Below are 23,346 nucleotides of genomic sequence, written 5' to 3'. Positions count from 1 at the left end.
ATCCTCATTGTGACATTATATGAAAATGTGCTGAGATTTCTCAGTAACAAGTGACGAGTCAAGTGAAATGTTCACTGCAGTGAAAATGATTAACTGCAGATTTTCATGCATTTCAAAGGAGCTTGGCTTGTAAGACAGTAACTCGAATGGCACACATTCTGACAGATCTGTTGAGTGAGTGACACATTTTGTAATACATTTCTTACAGAATATGATAGTTTTTTGTACATTTTCTAAAATGTTCTCAGCAAAGGTGCTGATATATCCACCTTGCACAGTCTGTTAGAAATCAAGAGTCAATTCATGCAGGGCAGCACAGCAAGTCACCTTCCTGCGCTGCACTGCGTGACAGGGAAAGGGCAGGAATGTGTTTTTATTTAAGTCAATAAAGCAAATTCCTGCATTTTCCCCCTCTTGGCTACCTAGCAACAACACAGGCACCCTTGCACCTTGTAAGGAGAATTGTGTTGTGCAGGGAGGGGCACCTTTCTGCACAAAAACAAACTCCTGAGGCTTTTTTTATTTTTCAATATGTGCTGCAGTATGCAGCACACATAGTAAAAAGAAACAAAAAGGAAAATAATGATATTTCTCTTCGTTAAATCTTCACCTGAGGAGTTGTAGGTTTTTGGCACATTCCCAGGTCTATCACTTCTGGAAAATCTGGGAATGCATCGAAATCCATGGATGTTGCACGAGAACACCCATGCCTCCCTGGTGCAGAGTAGTGCGAGGCAGCGATTTGAGCTTTGTTGCAATACTCAAGATTTATGGTGCCACTCAGGGCCACACAAGATGGCCTTGGGTGGTTTCATAAATCTATTTAAGTTGAATCGCTCCTGCATGCAAAGTTACTCATAAATGTGTCCCCAAGGGTGAAATCATCTCTCTGAGTCAGAGAAAAAGCAGAATCCAACGCATAGCAAAAACTGACTCAACCAATAGTTCCAACACCTATTGTTCAGTATTATTCAGATGTTGATGAACTAAATATCTTTACCCATTTTTATCCAAGTCTTTTTAGTGGCATTTCCTAAAAAAACTTAATTCCATGGAAGTTCCAATGCGGATTTGCAAGTGTAAAATTATTCTCAAATGCTATTATTGTAAAGCCAATGGGACAGTACCATAAATAACTTCTGAACTTCTCAAACAGCTACAGAGTTTTTGTTAAGCCAATTTATGATTTAAATACCCCTAAAATGTATGGCAATAACATGTGCTGCACCCACCTTCAGGGTTTTAAATCATTGTTAGTTTCATCTTAGGCATCTATAATTTACTTTGGGTCATTTTAGAAACACTGACTATTTCACTTACACGGATCATTATACATATTTAAAATGTTCTATTTTCCCAATAATCTCCCACAAATCTCTCACTTGATACTTGAAACAGCCCCAGGGGTTAAAACCTAAGAGTTTTTTTCCAAATCCATGGTAAATTGTATAGCCGTGGATTTATGCACTTTGTCAACCTGGAGTTAGTTCTAGAGATCATTTTTATGTGCGTTTATTATTTGCTAACTCAAAATGTACCTTTCCCTCATGGCCACAGAAAGATTTGAAGCAGAGAACGGCAGCAAGGTTCAAAGACACTGCACCACCCAATTTAGTCACTTGGGTGCCGATCACGATCCTGCAAAAACCGGGTACGAACCGTCGGACGGAGCACAATCTCTGCCCGACGCGTACCCGGTCGTCAATTTTCACAAACAAGGAATTACGATTCGCACGGGTACACCATTACCGTACGAATCGTAAAAAAGCCCGACCGAACAAAAAAACACCTACCAATGCGATCCGGGAAAGCGCCGACCTGACGTCGGGACGCTCTCAGCCAGCCATTCACGACCCAGGAATCACGATTCGCACCGACGTCACCCCGCACGGTGAATATTTTGCGGCAGCCAAAAACTGCCGGGAAATCAGGACGACGCGAACAAGGACCACCAGTACGCGACGGACAGACGACGACGCGAACAAGGAGGACCAGTACGTGACGGACACACAGGACGACGCCACCAAGGAGGACCCGTACGCGACAGGACGACGCGATCAAGGAGGACCCGTACGCGACAGGACGACGCGAGCAAGGAGTACCAGTACGCGACGGACAGACATGGACCCGAACCTACGAGTCATCCCTGCCCTCATAGCAGTACACCTCCTCTACAGGTTACGACGCAGACGCCGCAGAAGGTCAGAATCACTAAGGGAGGGGGGAAAGTGGGGTGGGGTGGGGGTGGCACAACCAGGGCAGGCCACAAAACAACCACATAAGTCACACACCACACATGGCCTGGACATACCTGACTCCCATGCCCTGGTCACCACGAGGGGGTGGGGGCGTGTCCTGATAAGCCAGCGACCGCCACAACGGAAGTCCGTCACCACGCGAACCGGCAACACAACCAGATAGGTACGTCCCGTACCCACGCCTGAAGAGCGTGGGTACGAGTCGGACCACGCCCACACACGTCACCCCAACAATGGCGGGACGGATCGCACCCACGTGGCAAAGGCCTGGGTACAGGCCGCACAAACATCACATAGCGTGGGGACGGATATGTACGGACCCTACCCCCACCCCGTATGCAAGGAGCGTACCCCCCAGCCCAACAGTGTAAGTACGACCCGTACCCCCACCCGCGTATGCATGGAGCGTACCCCCCATGGCAACAGTGTAAGTACGACTCGAACCCTCACCCGCGTATGCAAGGAGCGTACCCCCCAGCCCAACAGTGTAAGTACGACTCGTACCCCCACCCGCGTATGCAAGGAGCGTACCCCCCAGCCCAACAGTGTAAGTACGACTCGAACCCTCACCCGCGTATGCAAGGAGCGTACCCCCCAGCCCAACAGTGTAAGTACGACTCGAACCCTCACCCGCGTATGCAAGGAGCGTACCCCCCAGCCCAACAGTGTAAGTACGACCCTACCCCCACCCGCGTATGCATGGAGCGTACCCCCCAGCCCAACAGTGTAAGTACGACTCGAACCCTCACCCGCGTATGCAAGGAGCGTACCCCCCAGCCCAACAGTGTAAGTATGACTCGAACCCTCACCCGCGTATGCAAGGAGCGTACCCCCCAGCCCAACAGTGTAAGTACGACCCGTACCCCCACCCGCATATGCATGGAGCGTACCCCCCATGCCAACAGTGTAAGTACGACTCGAACCCTCACCCGCGTATGCAAGGAGCGTACCCCCCGGCCCAACAGTGTAAGTACGACCCGTACCCCCACCCGCGTATGCATGGAGCGTACCCCCCATGCCAACAGTGTAAGTACGACTCGAACCCTCACCCGCGTATGCAAGGAGCGTACCCTCCAGCCCAACAGTGTAAGTACGACTCGAACCCTCACCCGCGTATGCAAGGAGCGTACCCCCCAGCCCAACAGTGTAAGTACGACCCGTACCCCCACCCGCGTATGCATGGAGCGTACCCCCACCACACCAGTGTAAGTAGACTCGTACCCTCACCTCGAATGCATTGAGCGTACCCCCACCGTGTATGTTCCAAGCGTACATATCCTGAAATCGGAGGTGTGTGTGCAGAGTCCACCCAGCAGTGCCCTGAGACAGGAGGGGTGTATGCAGAGTCCTCCCAGCAGTGCCCTGAGACAGGAGGGGTGGGTGCCTATCACTCCCAGCAGTGCCCTGAGACAGGAGGGGTGTGTGCAGAGTCCTCCCAGCAGTGCCCTGAGACAGGAGGGGTGTGTGCAGAGTCCTCCCAGCAGTGCCCTGAGACAGGAGGGGTGGGTGCAGAGTCCTCCCAGCAGTGCCCTGAGACAGGAGGGGTGGGTGCCTATCACTCCCAGCAGTGCCCTGAGACAGGAGGGGTGGGTGCAGAGTCCTCCCAGCAGTGCCCTGAGACAGGAGGGGTGGGTGTGGAGTCCTCCCAGCAGTGCCCTGAGACAGGAGGGGTGTGTGCAGAGTCCTCCCAGCAGTGCCCTGAGACAGGAGGGGTGGGTGTGAAGTTCTCCAGATGGATTATATCCAGATGGAACAATGTCGAGGATTCAAATATGTTCTCGTAGTTGTCTGTGCTCTTTCCCGTTGGACAGAGGCATACCCGGTTTCAGATTACACTGCCCCGACTACTGCCAAACAGTTAGTTCGAGAATTCTTCCCACGGTACGGTTTACCACGTGCTGTCTACTCAGATAACGGCCAGCCGTTCTCATCCGAACTAATGAAACACGTTTCACTTTTGTTAGGCTATCAGTGGAAATTTCACTGTGTCCGACACCCCGAGGCAGCAGGTCTCGTGGAACGACATAACCAGACCCTGAAAATTAGATTGTCCAAAATTTGTAGAGAGAAAGGTGTCGACTGGGTAGTAGCCTTACCCGTTGCACTCTTTTACATGAGAATGGTAGCACACTCTCGAACAGGGCTATCCCCGTATGAGGTGATCTTTGGCAGACCACCAAATATGTGGGGGACGCCTATACCACGCAAAATAACTGATATTGACTGTAATATGCTGACAGATTACTTGGCTTCCTTGATGTCTGCACTACAATCTTGTCGTTCACAGGTAGCTGCAGCCTTTCCCGACAACACCGAGGTGAAACCCCATGACGTAATTCCAGGAGACTTGGTGTTAGTGAGGAACTTTGATCGGAAGTCTCAGCTGGATCCTAGGTGGAAATCGCCTCAACTCGTATTACTAACGACGAGGACAGCCGTGAAGATCGAAGGTCGAAAAGGCTGGATACATTCAAGTCATATCAAGAAATTTCATGGACTACCGTCAGACGTAAACGACACACCTTGCGTGTCTTCCCCGATTGACTCAAAACTTCCTTTGGTTGAACTGAATAACCATGAACAATATAAACTAAAACTTCGGTCTAACAAGTCAGGCAATTTGATTGTTTAAGTCCTCTCCAAGGTGAAGCGGTCGAATTTGTCTCTGACATGTACCCCTTAGACCTATATAGAGAAAGAAACAGAAGGATAAAGTTGAAACGACATGCGTACTGTAAATCACTGCGTAGTCATTGCACAGTGACGTTATTAATTTTGTTTTTCTTAAATCTTTTAATAATTACTGCAAGTATATTGTTGCACACATATTATCCTATTTCTAGACATGTTTATAATGTTACTGCTGAACATTCTTTTAGTGAATTACCTCCGCATGAGTTGTCTTATAGATTTGCGCTGCGCAATAACACGTTTATTAGTATGTTACATCATTCCCATCAGGTTAGCAATGCTACAAATTGTTGGATATGTGGTCGACTCCCTCCCTATCAGAACTATAAAGGAATTCTACCTCTCTTTCCATACCCGTTCACACACAATGGATCCTGTGGAGCATGGTTTAGTTTAATTAATTCCCTAGATTCGAATTCTGCAGTTTACCAGAATAACTGGGTATGGGGAAATCTGAACTTAGTTTTATTCAAAGTCTGTCACCCTAACAAGGAGGGACTTCCCAAAAGAACAGGAACTGATCTAGAAAATGAAGTGTATGGATTAGGTAATTTTACGCTTAATCTCATGATCCTAAATGTCGAATCCGAAGCTACACCAATTTTGCCTGCCATGTCAGTATTTCCAGTAAAAGCTGAATTATGTGTAAGAAAGAATGGTTCCATACATATGGGCCATAGTAGATGCACCACCGTGATAGAATTTAGTGATCAAGGCAAGTCTACATTTGTAGCTTCCCGCCATTCCTATTTCATATGTGGTCAGACGGCATATATACGTTTGCCTCTAGATTGGGATGGTACCTGCTACATCGGATTCCTTTTGCCACCTGTTTTTCTAGCTCCTCCTGATTATCATAGAAATACTCATTTAGTACACAATAGAGAAAGGAGAGATCTCCCAATAGTCGATTACACTGAGACAGCATGGGAAAAATACACAGATTTCAATAAAGGTCTCTTTCCCTATATAGGTACAGTTACTAATAGTAAGCTGATACGTAGATTAACTAGAACCCTTGAAGCAGTAGTGAACGAAACTATTTCCGCCTTAGGCAATTTAACAGAAGAGCAGTCTGCTATGCGGATTGTTGTGCTTCAAAATCGTCTTGTCCTTGACGTCATCCTGGCCGATAGGGGCGGAGCTTGTAGGGTCATCGGATCAAGCTGTTGCATTTTCATACCAGAAAATTCGCCATCTGTATATAAAGCCATAACTCGCCTTCATAAAATTGTAAGCCAGATACACCAGAATCCAGGCACCTGGACTTGGTCCGGTTGGTTTTGGAGTGTATTGTCTACCTTTGGATGGAAGGTCCTATCCTTCCTAGGTATTGGCTTTCTTTTACTATTCAGTTGCTGTCTATGCCTACAATGTGGACCAGCGATCTGTGGTCTGTGTGCCACATCGTGTATTCCACCACCAAGATTTCATTCATCCCAGAAGAAAAAAGAAGAACAAATGATGCTATATGAACAGATCGATGGATTGATGAAGATTGATATCTCTTAACGGGCAAGTAGGGGACAAGGAGGGAATGTGGAAATATGGATTTTTCTGATCAGTTATGTCCCCTATCTTGGACCCCAACGGTTTCATGTATAAATCACAAGTACATGTATGTTCCCTCCAGTTCCAGTTATGAAGACGCAAACACATGTGCGTCCACCGTCAACATGTCCTCTTTCAGATCCACCATGAATGGGCCGGATATTCCATTCCTAAGTATGAAAGGCCACCGGCTTTATATGGTTCACTTATGCCATTTTACAGTCCAGGCAAGTAGGCCCTGATTCTGCCATCAAGCTTTTCCTGCCTTTTGCCTCTGAAAGCTCCAGTCTGAGCTCGCATCTGTATCCATGAACTTTGTCTCACTCCCTGCGCAGCTAACGGTGCCTGACATCAGCCTGTTGCCTGCCAAAAACTGTATTTCACCTTCGAAATTATCTGCTCCGCTCCCTGCCCAATGCATTCCTGTCTAGTAGTTTAAGTAAACATTCTTCCAGCTACCGAGCAAAAGGCCCGGCTCCTCTGTCTTTATGCAAGTAATTCATAGCCCTGTTACTATGGAAGATTTCTGCCCCCGCATCTAGTGTAGACACTTAGACGCTTGTACACGCACTAATAGTCAGTATAGTCAGTATAGAATAAGATTCTACTCTAAGAGACTTCTCTTTTTGGATAACACAGTTCTTTAAACATAGGATGTTAGATATGATTTGGGATTAGGTTGACTTGACCCTCTAGACTTCTGTCGCCACATGTAGAGCTAAATGTCAAGTCCCCTTCACCCCCTAGTTGCACGTCAATCACACGTCATGCCGCTGCGCGCGCATTTCGGCCAAGTATTTCTGCTGACATTGCGAAATTCTTTCATGGAACCACCCTATTATGACATCATACCTGATGACGTTCTCTAGTTACACCCAGTTACACCCACTTTTGCTACGCATGTATGTTTTATCTTTACTATCAATTGTTACGCCTCCTGCATTTGCTTCACTGTAATGCCTATTGTATAAAAATGATTACTTGTCAATAAAGTAGCGTCTTCACTTCCTGAACCTTCGTGGTGATGGAATATGGAGCTCCTCAATTTAAATTGATTTTGGAATAAAGCCCGTTCCGAACCTCTAATACCACGGATTCTGCCTCTTATTTTACTGAGCTATTATTATAGATTTTCCGCATCAAATTAAGTTCCGGTAATTAAATTATTTACCACATATATGGCGCCCGAATAGGGACACTTTCTCATCTCACGCGCCGGCGGTGCGTTGCAGGCCCGGTCTCCTGTCACAGCTGGACGGACAACAACGCGTACCCACAGGATTTCCTGTATCTCCCTCCTGCCGAGCGGGGGTAACTGAGGCTGCGATCAACACCCAGACGAGGCGGTGAGAAGTGCGAAGTATCCCGACCAGAGCCTAGCTGAGAGAGCAAGATCCGAGGTATACAGAGGCCCACCAGTTTCCGAAGTTTCCGAAGTTCCGAGTCGAGTCCAGTCCGGTTCAAGTTCAGTTCAGTTCCGAGGCCTTCCGTTCCGAGCTACCCGGTGAGTACCATTATTGGGGAGGCGTTCTGACGTGCACATAGGTTGTGCCGGTCAAGACGGGTTTGGGTACACAAACCCGGTCTGCACTGTTTCAGCAGTGTATCTGTACTGTTTAGCAGTATATCAAGTGTGTCTAGTATATAATTCAGAATTACCTAGTTAGTATCGAGTATTATGCTTAGTGACTGGTTCCCTAAATGACCATCATTGTTTATTCATTAAATGTTAAATGTTAAAATGTTTTAAATACGTTCTGTATATTGTGGTATGAATGACTGTTCATTATTGTGTTTTATGGTATTAAACGTGTTCAAAATTAGGTATCAGATCAGTTCTCAATATGCCGCTCTTTTCGAAATTACGACAGATCAAAACTAGAAAAGGGGTACTCGAAGAAGCTGTTCCCATTCCTCCTAGGGACACTCCAGGGTACTTCATGTATCATAAACATGGCCTAGACGCCATATTATTTCTTGATCTATGGGTAGACTACACCAAGGAATTACCAGAAAGTCAGAGGTGGCCCGCAGCTGGGACCTGGGATGCAGATTGCATTATGAAAGTAGAAGAAGAATTATGGAAAAAGAAAGCTAGACAGTCACAGAAAGATGCCATTGAATTATGGCGTAAAGAATCATATAGACGCACAGAGAAAGCGCTCTGACAGGAAGAGAAAAGTAAGGAGAATTCAAATAAAGTTCGAGAAAGTGTATTAATTGAAGAAGGTACTCGAGTAAAGTCAGAACAAACAGACAGACAAAGAAATGCCCTTGTGAATGGCATGTATCCTCTTCTGGCCGAAGGATTACCTAAGGCTACTCCGGAAATACCAAAAGACTTGCCACCCCCATTGTTTCCAATAAAAGTACATCCCAAAGGGCATCCCAGATCCGCAGAAGATGTTTTTCTTTCCTCTTATTTAGACGACGCAGCTCCCGAGTATGCTAACGCTGCGCCACATAGACCGTCTGCCGAGGGGGTTCAACGCCAAGACCCTCCTCCGTCTGTACCTCTGCAACAGCAAACCCCGACACAAGTTCCGGCAAGCACATCTGTTTCTACATCTGCATCCACACCTATGGTTGCTATATCCCGTTCAACGAATCCTTTCACATCCAGCACCCCAGGTGGTGCTACCGGAGGTACATCAAGCATTTTTTCTACGCCACCCAGAACAAATAAACTTTCCTTTCAAGAATTAGCCCACCAACGTACACCCAAACTAGTAACTCCCAACACGCTCAAGGAACTTCTAATAGATTGTAGATATGACCCTGTGCCCGGAAAAGGGGACGAAATGATGCTGGCATCATTACGTATCCGACGAGCTGCAATATACTTAGGGAAGCTACCAGGAATGACTGCACATTTAGAAAATATATATCATTTTGTTCAGTCAGGGCGAGACCCTGAGAGTATTAACAGAGCCATGGAGTACCAAAAGGTGGAAATACAGGGGGAACTGTTACGTTTCCTCATAAACTGTGTGATCAGAAATCAAGACCAACCAGGGGTAAATCCGGAAGAAATGCAAATTCTTACCACATGGGGTAAGAATATATCAGAGGGGAGACACGATAAACGATCATGTATAGTAGCTATGAGCCGAAAGATCCGCAAAGAAATAGAACGAATACACGAAGAAAGATTAGCAGTAGACGAGCCTGAACAAACCGAGGACGAGGAAGAATTAGAACTGCCCACAGGACAGTTAGAAACCATGGCCTATGTAGGTAGAGGAAGATCTTGCAATAATACTAGATGCTTTACTGATCCGATATGTCCGATACGTCCAGATAATAACAGAAAATTCCAAACTCCTATAATAAATATAAGGTCCCCCGAACATTCATTCCAAGCCGCTGACAAATTACTCCAAGAACGAAGGGGTTATCATATACTCGATTCTATGGACGAACAAGAATTAGCCAGGTCAGCCGTACACTGGGTTGATAGTCCTGGAAAATATGGTGATGATACACTAGCACATACGTTTTTGAACCTCGCCCCAGATGAACAGCGTTTAGCTGGTATCTATATGATTCAACAACTCCTTATATTATATAAAAGCCAACACTCCGATCCTGGCCCTTTACCTGATATATTGACTGAATTACTCACGAATAAATGGAGAGGTTCCGGTACTAAGTTAATTAGAGAAATACTAGAATCTAGAAGGCAATACATTCTTTTTGTATGTCCTGAACATGTCTCACTGCCCATCAAGGAAAGAACGACGTATTACATGGATAGACAAAATCCCTTACGCGAAGTGCACCCGATAAAGGGTGATGACAATGAGTTTAAACGTGTGTTTGTATACACACCCATATCCAAAATAGAACTATTAGAAATGAAGAAAGTGGTACCCAGTCATGACAAAGACCCAGCGGGTTTCCACCGTGAAATTAAAGATATGTTACTCATGGGAGAATATACCTACCCCGACATTATGACAATATTGAAGGTATTAATGCCTGCGGGCATTTACGAAAAACTCAAGGAAAAGGATTGGGAGGTGGGAGACCAGAAGATAGATTGGACAGGATTAGAGAACGAAGAAAAAGCTCGAGGTCCAGGTTCAGGGCTCGGGGACAAGACCAAAGCACTACCAGGTCTACTAGTACAGGTACTGCCACGGTTATTAACTACGAAAAAGGAAGACTGGGGTGCAATCTCAGCCTGTAAACAAAAATCAGATGAAGACACTAGTGATTTCTATTCCCGATTTGAGAAATGTTTTGGTATAAATAGTGGAATAAAAGCAAGTAGCGAGTCGTATCCACATCTGTTTGTGACAAAATTGGTTGAAAATGCCTTGCCCCAAGTTAAGAATAGAGTATTGAAGTTCGAGAGTACCTGGCAAGGTAACACTCCGTCACAAATGTTACAAATGCTACAGTACCATCACAATAGAATTAGAGAAGAACAAGAACATGAACATAGACGCATGAAAGACACGAAAATGAAAATGCTAGTTTCCCAGACAGTTCCAGCTGATGGTCATAAGAAGGGTATAACACAGTCCAGTGTTTCAACAGGTCCTGTAAAAGGGACATGTAACTATTGTAAACAGCCAGGTCATTATGTACACGATTGTCCAGTCTTAAAACATAATATCGCCATAGGTAATACAAAAGAAAGACCACGACCACTTAGACAGGATCAGAACCAACAAGGAGCACTGCAGCATGCACAGTCCATGCCAGCTCCGCAACAGTCTATGCCAGCTCCGCCACCGCAGCCTATTGCTGCCACACAAACAACGACCCGACAGATGTATCAGACCGCACAGTATGACTATCCTGATTATCAACGATACTCATGAAACAGCCTAGAGAGGGAAGTTGGCTTACCCCTTATTGAGGTCCCTGTAGATCAAGAAGGACCTTATGTACACAGTGAACTGTTAGGTCAAGATAGAAAATTCTTACTTGATACAGGGGCAAGCCGAACAACAATAAAACGTAGTGAAGTACCAGGGGCACCCCTCTCAGGCACACAGAATATTTCCCTTGGCTTTTCAGGAAAACCCATCATTAACGAAGTAACACAGCCTCTCCCACTTACGATCGGTCCATTGACACGAACTACAGATTTATTACTCACTAAATCATGTCCAGAAAACCTGTTAGGCATAAAAACTTTGAAAGCTCTAGGAGCTATAATATGTTGTTCTCCGGAAGGAGTAAGATTGTTTTTACGTGATTTCAAAGGGCACTACGTGTCCCGAGACATGGATCACCGACTGCAGACTTTACCGACACATTTATGGGCACAAGGCCCTACAGATGTTGGTTGCATGAACATTACACCATATCGAGTCACACTAAAGGCAGGAGTGGTACTTCCACGAATGCGACAATACAAGTTACCCCCAGATGCTGTAGTGGCTTTACTGCAAATCATTGACGAGCTTATTACTAGGCCTGGGCAAAAATTTCGTTCCGTTCGCGGAAATTGCGATAATTTGACATTTTTGCGTTCCGCGGAGAGCGCGAAAATGTCAAAAATTCCGGTTTCCGCAGCTTGGCGATAATTTGTTTCTTGCTCGCGCTGTAAAATGATACATTCTCGCGCGCGCGCGATCGCCTTACCTGAATCCCTGCGTTCGCTGACAAGTTTTCTTGATCCGGTCGCGTTCTCCATGAGATGTTGTATTGTTTTTAGCCATTTGCGCTGTCTCGCGACAGTTCGCGCCCGCAGTGACGTCATGCGTCGCGCGATCACGTCTTTCTTCTCGCGATCATGCACCGCGAGAACAACTCAAAACAAGATGGCCGCGCCCGCAAGCAACCACATGGGTAAGTTGGCGACCCGCAACCATGCAGAAAATCTCGCGAACGTGCCGGAAAAAAACTTCCGCATCTTTGCGATATTTCTGCTTGTTTGCGATAATTTTAAACATTCTCGCGATAATTTGCGAAGGTTAATTCCGCAAATTCCGCCCACCCCTACTTATTACCCAAGGAGTGGTTGTGGAAACTGACTCCAATGTATGTAATTCACCGATAATTCCGATTCTTAAACGAACAGATCCAACAGCCCCGCCAGTATATCGATTGGTTATTGATCTGCGCGAATTAAATAAATGCATAGTACCACAATACCCCGTAGTCCCAGACATTTCTTCATTACTGACAGCCATTGATTCCGAAGCAACATTCTTTACTGTAATTGATCTCAAGAATGCCTTCTTCAGCGTCCCAATAGATCCGGAAAGCCAATACTTGTTCGGATTTAGTTTGAATGGACGTAGCTTTAAAATCACACGCGCACCTCAAGGATTTACCGAAAGCCCCAGCATTTATAGCCAAGCACTGAAACGAGAACTCGACAGTATCCACATGCCAGTCAACACTGCCCTGCTTCAATATGTCGATGATCTGCTGATCACCGCTAGAAGCGAACCTGAATGTGAAAAAGCCTCACTGACGGTTTTACAATTTTTGGCCGAAAAGGGGCACAAGGTGTCCCCTTCTAAGCTGCAATTCTGTGTCCAGCGAGTTGTTTACCTTGGTCACTCGCTGTCCAAGGAGGGAAGGCAGCTTACATCAGACCGCATCCAGCTAATTGCTAATATGCCAGTACCCAAGACACAAAAGGAGGTGCGGGCTTTCATAGGCCTCACTTCATATTGTAGGCAGTGGATCCCTCAGTATGCATTTCTAGCAAAACCACTCATTCAATTGACAACACAGGAGGCAGCCACATCGACTGTTCTCCCTTGGACTCAGGAACATACACAAGCTTTTGAAAGCCTAAAGAAAGCCTTATGCCAAGCACCTGTTTTAGCAACACCATGTTACAATAAACAGTTTACACTCTTCGTTACAGAACGCGAAGGTACTGCCTTGTCAGTACTCACACAGGAACAAGCAGGATCACACAAACCATGTGCTTATTTTTCTAGTACATTAGATCCCGTAGCTCAGGCTTTGCCTGCGTGCCTGAAATCAGTGGCAGCAACAGCTTTAGCAATCAGACAAAGCGATGCCATAGTATTAGGACATCCATTGACAGTACAAGTACCACATGCAGTAGAGGTTCTCTTGAACCGCACACAAACACAACACTTGACTATAGCGCGACTCACTGGTTACGAATTAACATTGTTTCAGCCACATATAGAAATCAGACGTTGCAGTACATTGAATCCTGCCACACTGTTACCTGTAAATGGAACAGACCCACTAGCACATGATTGTATTGAAGTTATCACTATCACGACGAAACCCAGACAAGATTTGACAGACGTCCCATTGTCAGACCCAGACCTGACGTTGTATGTAGATGGTTCATGTATGAGAACAGGTACAGGAGAGCTAGTGGCCGCTTACGCAGTCACAACAGACACTGAAATCGTTGAAACAAATTGCATAAATACCTTGTCAGCTCAAGCCGCAGAGCTCATCGCTCTGACACAAGCCTGTATTCAAGCCACAAATAAAAAAGTCAACATATACACTGATTCACGTTATGCATTCGGAGTTGTACATGACTTCGGCGTGCTGTGGCGAGAGAGAGGTTATTTAACTTCTCACGGTGCCCACATTCAGCACGGACCCCTCATTCATGCCTTATTAGATGCAATACATCTACCCACTGCAATATCAATTATGAAATGTAAAGCTCATACGAAAGTTACTGATATCATTTCTCAAGGCAATGATCTAGCTGACAGAACAGCTAAACAGACTGCTCAAACTCGAACATCCGACATGACAAAGACAATAGTCCCGACGCCAACACATTGTATGACGGTAAAGGATCCCGCTCTTGACGTAATTGACATACAGACACATGCTACACCAGACGAAATAAAGAAATGGACTGAATTAGGAGGGATCCAAACGGATCAAGGATGGATGACGAAGGAAAAATCTGTGTGGTTCCTTCCTGATTCAATGGTCCAAGTCGTTATTAACACTGTACATAGTCCAGCGCATCTAGGAGAAAAAGCTATGCTAGACAGCATTCAACACATTTGGTTTAACAAACATTTACGAGCAGCAGCTAAACAAAAAGTTCGTACCTGTATGATCTGTTGTCAGTTTAACCCAGGTAAAAGCATTCCCGTAGAACAGGGTGGATTTCAGCCTCCTGATCACCCTTTTGAAGTTCTCCAGATGGATTATATCCAGATGGAACGATGTCGAGGATTCAAATATGTTCTCGTAGTTGTCTGTGCTCTTTCCCGTTGGACAGAGGCATACCCGGTTTCAGATTACACTGCCCCGACTACTGCCAAACAGTTAGTTCGAGAATTCTTCCCACGGTACGGTTTACCACGTGCTGTCTACTCAGATAACGGCCAGCCGTTCTCATCCGAACTAATGAAACACGTTTCACTTTTGTTAGGCTATCAGTGGAAATTTCACTGTGTCCGACACCCCGAGGCAGCAGGTCTCGTGGAACGACATAACCAGACCCTGAAAATTAGATTGTCCAAAATTTGTAGAGAGAAAGGTGTCGACTGGGTAGTAGCCTTACCCGTTGCACTCTTTTACATGAGAATGGTAGCACACTCTCGAACAGGGCTATCCCCGTATGAGGTGATCTTTGGCAGACCACCAAATATGTGGGGGACGCCTATACCACGCAAAATAACTGATATTGACTGTAATATGCTGACAGATTACTCGGCTTCCTTGATGTCTGCACTACAATCTTGTCGTTCACAGGTAGCTGCAGCCTTTCCCGACAACACCGAGGTGAAACCCCATGACGTAATTCCAGGAGACTTGGTGTTAGTGAGGAACTTTGATCGGAAGTCTCAGCTGGATCCTAGGTGGAAATCGCCTCAACTCGTATTACTAACGACGAGGACAGCCGTGAAGATCGAAGGTCGAAAAGGCTGGATACATTCAAGTCATATCAAGAAATTTCATGGACTACCGTCAGACGTAAACGACACACCTTGCGTGTCTTCCCCGATTGACTCAAAACTTCCTTTGGTTGAACTGAATAACCATGAACAATATAAACTAAAACTTCGGTCTAACAAGTCAGGCAATTTGATTGTTTAAGTCCTCTCCAAGGTGAAGCGGTCGAATTTGTCTCTGACATGTACCCCTTAGACCTATATAGAGAAAGAAACAGAAGGATAAAGTTGAAACGACATGCGTACTGTAAATCACTGCGTAGTCATTGCACAGTGACGTTATTAATTTTGTTTTTCTTAAATCTTTTAATAATTACTGCAAGTATATTGTTGCACACATATTATCCTATTTCTAGACATGTTTATAATGTTACTGCTGAACATTCTTTTAGTGAATTACCTCCGCATGAGTTGTCTTATAGATTTGCGCTGCGCAATAACACGTTTATTAGTATGTTACATCATTCCCATCAGGTTAGCAATGCTACAAATTGTTGGATATGTGGTCGACTCCCTCCCTATCAGAACTATAAAGGAATTCTACCTCTCTTTCCATACCCGTTCACACACAATGGATCCTGTGGAGCATGGTTTAGTTTAATTAATTCCCTAGATTCGAATTCTGCAGTTTACCAGAATAACTGGGTATGGGGAAATCTGAACTTAGTTTTATTCAAAGTCTGTCACCCTAACAAGGAGGGACTTCCCAAAAGAACAGGAACTGATCTAGAAAATGAAGTGTATGGATTAGGTAATTTTACGCTTAATCTCATGATCCTAAATGTCGAATCCGAAGCTACACCAATTTTGCCTGCCATGTCAGTATTTCCAGTAAAAGCTGAATTATGTGTAAGAAAGAATGGTTCCATACATATGGGCCATAGTAGATGCACCACCGTGATAGAATTTAGTGATCAAGGCAAGTCTACATTTGTAGCTTCCCGCCATTCCTATTTCATATGTGGTCAGACGGCATATATACGTTTGCCTCTAGATTGGGATGGTACCTGCTACATCGGATTCCTTTTGCCACCTGTTTTTCTAGCTCCTCCTGATTATCATAGAAATACTCATTTAGTACACAATAGAGAAAGGAGAGATCTCCCAATAGTCGATTACACTGAGACAGCATGGGAAAAATACACAGATTTCAATAAAGGTCTCTTTCCCTATATAGGTACAGTTACTAATAGTAAGCTGATACGTAGATTAACTAGAACCCTTGAAGCAGTAGTGAACGAAACTATTTCCGCCTTAGGCAATTTAACAGAAGAGCAGTCTGCTATGCGGATTGTTGTGCTTCAAAATCGTCTTGTCCTTGACGTCATCCTGGCCGATAGGGGCGGAGCTTGTAGGGTCATCGGATCAAGCTGTTGCATTTTCATACCAGAAAATTCGCCATCTGTATATAAAGCCATAACTCGCCTTCATAAAATTGTAAGCCAGATACACCAGAATCCAGGCACCTGGACTTGGTCCGGTTGGTTTTGGAGTGTATTGTCTACCTTTGGATGGAAGGTCCTATCCTTCCTAGGTATTGGCTTTCTTTTACTATTCAGTTGCTGTCTATGCCTACAATGTGGACCAGCGATCTGTGGTCTGTGTGCCACATCGTGTATTCCACCACCAAGATTTCATTCATCCCAGAAGAAAAAAGAAGAACAAATGATGCTATATGAACAGATCGATGGATTGATGAAGATTGATATCTCTTAACGGGCAAGTAGGGGACAAGGAGGGAATGTGGAAATATGGATTTTTCTGATCAGTTATGTCCCCTATCTTGGACCCCAACGGTTTCATGTATAAATCACAAGTACATGTATGTTCCCTCCAGTTCCAGTTATGAAGACGCAAACACATGTGCGTCCACCGTCAACATGTCCTCTTTCAGATCCACCATGAATGGGCCGGATATTCCATTCCTAAGTATGAAAGGCCACCGGCTTTATATGGTTCACTTATGCCATTTTACAGTCCAGGCAAGTAGGCCCTGATTCTGCCATCAAGCTTTTCCTGCCTTTTGCCTCTGAAAGCTCCAGTCTGAGCTCGCATCTGTATCCATGAACTTTGTCTCACTCCCTGCGCAGCTAACGGTGCCTGACATCAGCCTGTTGCCTGCCAAAAACTGTATTTCACCTTCGAAATTATCTGCTCCGCTCCCTGCCCAATGCATTCCTGTCTAGTAGTTTAAGTAAACATTCTTCCAGCTACCGAGCAAAAGGCCCGGCTCCTCTGTCTTTATGCAAGTAATTCATAGCCCTGTTACTATGGAAGATTTCTGCCCCCGCATCTAGTGTAGACACTTAGACGCTTGTACACGCACTAATAGTCAGTATAGTCAGTATAGAATAAGATTCTACTCTAAGAGACTTCTCTTTTTGGATAACACAGTTCTTTAAACATAGGATGTTAGATATGATTTGGGATTAGGTTGACTTGACCCTCTAGACTTCTGTCGCCACATGTAGAGCTAAATGTCAAGTCCCCTTCACCCCCTAGTTGCACGTCAATCACACGTCATGCCGCTGCGCGCGCATTTCGGCCAAGTATTTCTGCTGACATTGCGAAATTCTTTCATGGAACCACCCTATTATGACATCATACCTGATGACGTTCTCTAGTTACACCCAGTTACACCCACTTTTGCTACGCATGTATGTTTTATCTTTACTATCAATTGTTACGCCTCCTGCATTTGCTTCACTGTAATGCCTATTGTATAAAAATGATTACTTGTCAATAAAGTAGCGTCTTCACTTCCTGAACCTTCGTGGTGATGGAATATGGAGCTCCTCAATTTAAATTGATTTTGGAATAAAGCCCGTTCCGAACCTCTAATACCACGGATTCTGCCTCTTATTTTACTGAGCTATTATTATAGATTTTCCGCATCAAATTAAGTTCCGGTAATTAAATTATTTACCACACCCCCACCCGCGTATGCATGGAGCGTACCCCCCATGGCAACAGTGTAAGTACGACTCGAACCCTCACCCGCGTATGCAAGGAGCGTACCCCCCAGCCCAACAGTGTAAGTACGACTCGTACCCCCACCCGCGTATGCAAGGAGCGTACCCCCCAGCCCAACAGTGTAAGTACGACTCGAACCCTCACCCGCGTATGCAAGGAGCGTACCCCCCAGCCCAACAGTGTAAGTACGACTCGAACCCTCACCCGCGTATGCAAGGAGCGTACCCCCCAGCCCAACAGTGTAAGTACGACCCTACCCCCACCCGCGTATGCATGGAGCATACCCCCCAGCCCAACAGTGTAAGTACGACTCGAACCCTCACCCGCGTATGCAAGGAGCGTACCCCCCAGCCCAACAGTGTAAGTATGACTCGAACCCTCACCCGCGTATGCAAGGAGCGTACCCCCCAGCCCAACAGTGTAAGTACGACCCGTACCCCCACCCGCGTATGCATGGAGCGTACCCCCCATGCCAACAGTGTAAGTACGACTCGAACCCTCACCCGCGTATGCAAGGAGCGTACCCCCCAGCCCAACAGTGTAAGTACGACCCGTACCCCCACCCGCGTATGCATGGAGCGTACCCCCCATGCCAACAGTGTAAGTACGACTCGAACCCTCACCCGCGTATGCAAGGAGCGTACCCCCCAGCCCAACAGTGTAAGTACGACTCGAACCCTCACCCGCGTATGCAAGGAGCGTACCCCCCAGCCCAACAGTGTAAGTACGACCCGTACCCCCACCCGCGTATGCATGGAGCGTACCCCCACCACACCAGTGTAAGTAGACTCGTACCCTCACCTCGAATGCATTGAGCGTACCCCCACCGTGTATGTTCCAAGCGTACATATCCTGAAATCGGAGGTGTGTGTGCAGAGTCCACCCAGCAGTGCCCTGAGACAGGAGGGGTGTATGCAGAGTCCTCCCAGCAGTGCCCTGAGACAGGAGGGGTGGGTGCCTATCACTCCCAGCAGTGCCCTGAGACAGGAGGGGTGTGTGCAGAGTCCTCCCAGCAGTGCCCTGAGACAGGAGGGGTGTGTGTAGAGTCCTCCCAGCAGTGCCCTGAGACAGGAGGGGTGGGCGCAGAGTCCTCCCAGCAGTGCCCTGAGACAGGAGGGGTGGGTGCCTATCACTCCCAGCAGTGCCCTGAGACAGGAGGGGTGGGTGCAGAGTCCTCCCAGCAGTGCCCTGAGACAGGAGGGGTGGGTGTGGAGTCCTCCCAGCAGTGCCCTGAGACAGGAGGGGTGTGTGCAGAGTCCTCCCAGCAGTGCCCTGAGACAGGAGGGGTGGGTGTGGAGTCCTCCCAGCAGTGCCCTGAGACAGGAGGGGTGGGTGCAGAGTCCTCCCAGCAGTGCCCTGAGACAGGAGGGGTGGGTGTGGAGTCCTCCCAGCAGTGCCCTGAGACAGGAGGGGTGTGTGCAGAGTCCTCCCAGCAGTGCCCTGAGACAGGAGGGGTGGGTGTGGAGTCCTCCCAGCAGTGCCCTGAGACAGGAGGGGTGGGTGCAGAGTCCTCCCAGCAGTGCCCTGAGACAGGAGGGGTGGGTGCCTATCACTCCCAGCAGTGCCCTGAGACAGGAGGGGTGGGTGCAGAGTCCTCCCAGCAGTGCCCTGAGACAGGAGGGGTGGGTGTGGAGTCCTCCCAGCAGTGCCCTGAGACAGGAGGGGTGTGTGCAGAGTCCTCCCAGCAGTGCCCTGAGACAGGAGGGGTGGGTGTGGAGTCCTCCCAGCAGTGCCCTGAGACAGGAGGGGTGTGTGCAGAGTCCTCCCAGCAGTGCCCTGAGACAGGAGGGGTGTGTGCAGAGTCCTCCCAGCAGTGCCCTGAGACAGGAGGGGTGGGTGTGGAGTCCTCCCAGCAGTGCCCTGAGACAGGAGGGGTGTGTGCAGAGTCCTCCCAGCAGTGCCCTGAGACAGGAGGGGTGTGTGCAGAGTCCTCCCAGCAGTGCCCTGAGACAGGAGGGGTGGGTGTGGAGTCCTCCCAGCAGTGCCCTGAGACAGGAGGGGTGTGTGCAGAGTCCTCCCAGCAGTGCCCTGAGACAGGAGGGGTGGGTGTGGAGTCCTCCCAGCAGTGCCCTGAGACAGGAGGGGTGTGTGCAGAGTCCTCCCAGCAGTGCCCTGAGACAGGAGGGGTGTGTGCAGAGTCCTCCCAGCAGTGCCCTGAGACAGGAGGGGTGGGTGTGGAGTCCTCCCAGCAGTGCCCTGAGACAGGAGGGGTGTGTGCAGAGTCCTCCCAGCAGTGCCCTGAGACAGGAGGGGTGTGTGCAGAGTCCTCCCAGCAGTGCCCTGAGACAGGAGGGGTGGGTGTGGAGTCCTCCCAGCAGTGCCCTGAGACAGGAGGGGTGTAACACATGTGTGTGAGGCCAGAATTATCCACATGCATACTGGCTACAAGGGAACATGTCCCCATGAACTCATGTCAACAGACTCCACACACAAGTACAGTGATCACCAAGGATGCCACGATTGTTGCAGGTGGACACATGGCCCTGCATGCATGGCCAAAGTAGAAGGGCTCCGTCACACACACAGCTCATGTAGACACAGCTCTGCGCTAAACATTGGGAACACCCTGCAGGGAAGAAAGCTGGGTACACAGAGGAAGGAATACACCCTGGGACAAGTGCACCATGCAGTAACTGCTTACATGAACAAAGAAAGTTAGCCAACACCTTGTGATGGCACACAGATCCCAGGGTCCCACCAATGAGCAGTACACTACTACACATCCCACACACCCAAACCCTTACACACCACCCAAAACCATGTAGCAGCCCCACCAACACCAATACCAGCATAGCAGTAGTGTGATAATGAAAAAAAAATTAAGCTTTATTCAGCATGAGCACAATGTCCGTGGATCGCAGGCAGTTCAATCTTCACAAAGCCCATAGGGCAGTCAATGATTCTCAGCTGGATGGGGGACACAGTGGGATGCGTGTCCCCTACCTTGCCTGCACAGTCAAATGGCATCGTCTTCCACACTGGTGAGGGCATCAGGGTGGGGGGAAGCAACAGGCACCGCAGGGACATCAGGGCAAAGGGGCGGCGTTGTGGGTGCAGGGATGGAGGACTCCACCACAGGGGGTGGGGCAGGGCCAAAGGTGGAGGCCAGGATGGCACTACACACCTTTGCAAGGTCCTCCAGGGAGTCCCCTGCACCCGAAGGGACCTCAGGCCCCAAGGAGGGGGGGGGGTCAGAGGGATGGGTCGCAGCGCCACTGGGGGAGGGTGGAGACAGGGGGGGAGACTCAACCACCCTGACCGGGGACCTCCTTGACCGCTTGCGTGGTGGTGTAACCGTGGGGCTCAGGGACAGAGCGGCCATGAAGGAGTCCTTGGGGGAGATGTGGCCAGGAGAGCTGAGGGGAGGGGATTTGGAGGGAGTGGACTGGGTGGAATGCGGACTCCCACTATGGCTGCGTGTCACACGTTTGCCCCCCGACCCAGTGGGTGTGCCTACCTCACCCTGTGTGTGCGTGTCAGGAGGAGTGCGGTGGACCTTCCCTGCTGGTGTGGTGCCCGTGTCCGTTGATGTGGGTGCATGCCGACGTCTGGGTGTACGTGGGACAGGCATGGGAGTGGGAAGTGTGGATGGGGCAGGGGTAGGTGGGGGGAGGTCGCGCTGCAGGAGACCCACTGCTGCAGTCAGTGTGGAGTCTATGGACCTCAGCAAGTTGCGTTGGTCAGCCTGCGATGAATGAATGCCCTCCAAGAAAGCCTCGATGTTGGTGAGGGTTTTGCCGTGGGCATGGAGGACATTAAGGATCGCAGCCTGACCAACCTGCAGTTGCCGCTGGATGTCCACAGACTCTGCATTGGCGGCAGCAGTGGAGACAGGGGCAGGGGGTGCGGTGCCTGGCAGGAAGGAGACATGCTGTGACCGGGCACGCTGGGAAGGGACACGAGCAAGTGGGAGGCGGCTGATGGAAACTGAGGGGGCGGTGCGAGGTGTTGTTCCGCTGTCAGCTGCTGGTGCAGCCTCCGCCCACTCGGAGACATCCTCCCCGGACCTGTCAGCTTCGTAGTCTGATGTGCCAGTCGACAGGTCCTCGGCCACACTCTCCTCCGCCTCTGTCCCACTCGATGTGCCAGACCCGATGTCACGGCTGGCACTGGTGCTCGGTCCCTCCGCCTGGTCTGTGTCCATGTCTCCCTTTGTGTCCCCCGACGATGCTGTGGGCAGGGTGGAGAGACAGAAATTAATCAGACACCTGTACACATCTGTCACATGAGTCCAATCTACATAGGTAACATTGCATAGCCTGAAAAGGAAGATCCCTAACATCTACTGAACAGGGTACCGATGTAGGGCATGAAACACACAGTTAGTTGAGCCACCATGCCACTGAAATACCATGGAGAGCATGAGACAATAGCTAAAGACAGGAAACGGAGTCTGACATAGCACCCAGGCCCTGGGGACAATCCAGCACTGCATCTGCACCACACAGCGTTGGCGAAAATACCGATGACCAGGGACCATATCCATGAACTTGAGACACATGCTGCATAGGTAATGCTGAAAACATGCCCAACATGACTCGGTCACTGCACATTGCGTGTGTGTCCAGACACATCACACACTGCCCAGACCCAGCAAGTGGAAATCAGGATTTGACACATAGGCATTGCCCGCCCCAACAAGACCCTACACGAGGCAAATTGTTGAGACACAGGTGGCACCAACATCTCATAGTCTGGGTGATACACACAGGGGCAGGCAAAAAGCAAGATTGGACACCAAACAGCCAAGGTGCGCCTGTACAAATAATAAGGTACCAGTGCCCATCCTCAGAAGAGTATAACAAGACACACAGGCACTGGCAACTGTGAGTATGAAGAAGGACAATCAGGTCAGGCTGCACAGTGGACACCTGTACAAAATAGCACGTCAATATACATGGTGACAGGGGACAATGGCACAGAGCACAACCTACGCTGTAGACACTGAGATTGGCCACGTTTATGATGACACATACACCACTGAG

This window comes from Triturus cristatus, chromosome 12 (genome assembly GCF_964204655.1).
Source record: "Triturus cristatus chromosome 12, aTriCri1.1, whole genome shotgun sequence".
NCBI classification, from domain to species: Eukaryota; Metazoa; Chordata; class Amphibia; order Caudata; family Salamandridae; genus Triturus; species Triturus cristatus.
The sequence above is the reverse complement of the archived record's forward strand: the minus strand, read 5'-3'. Positions refer to the sequence as shown.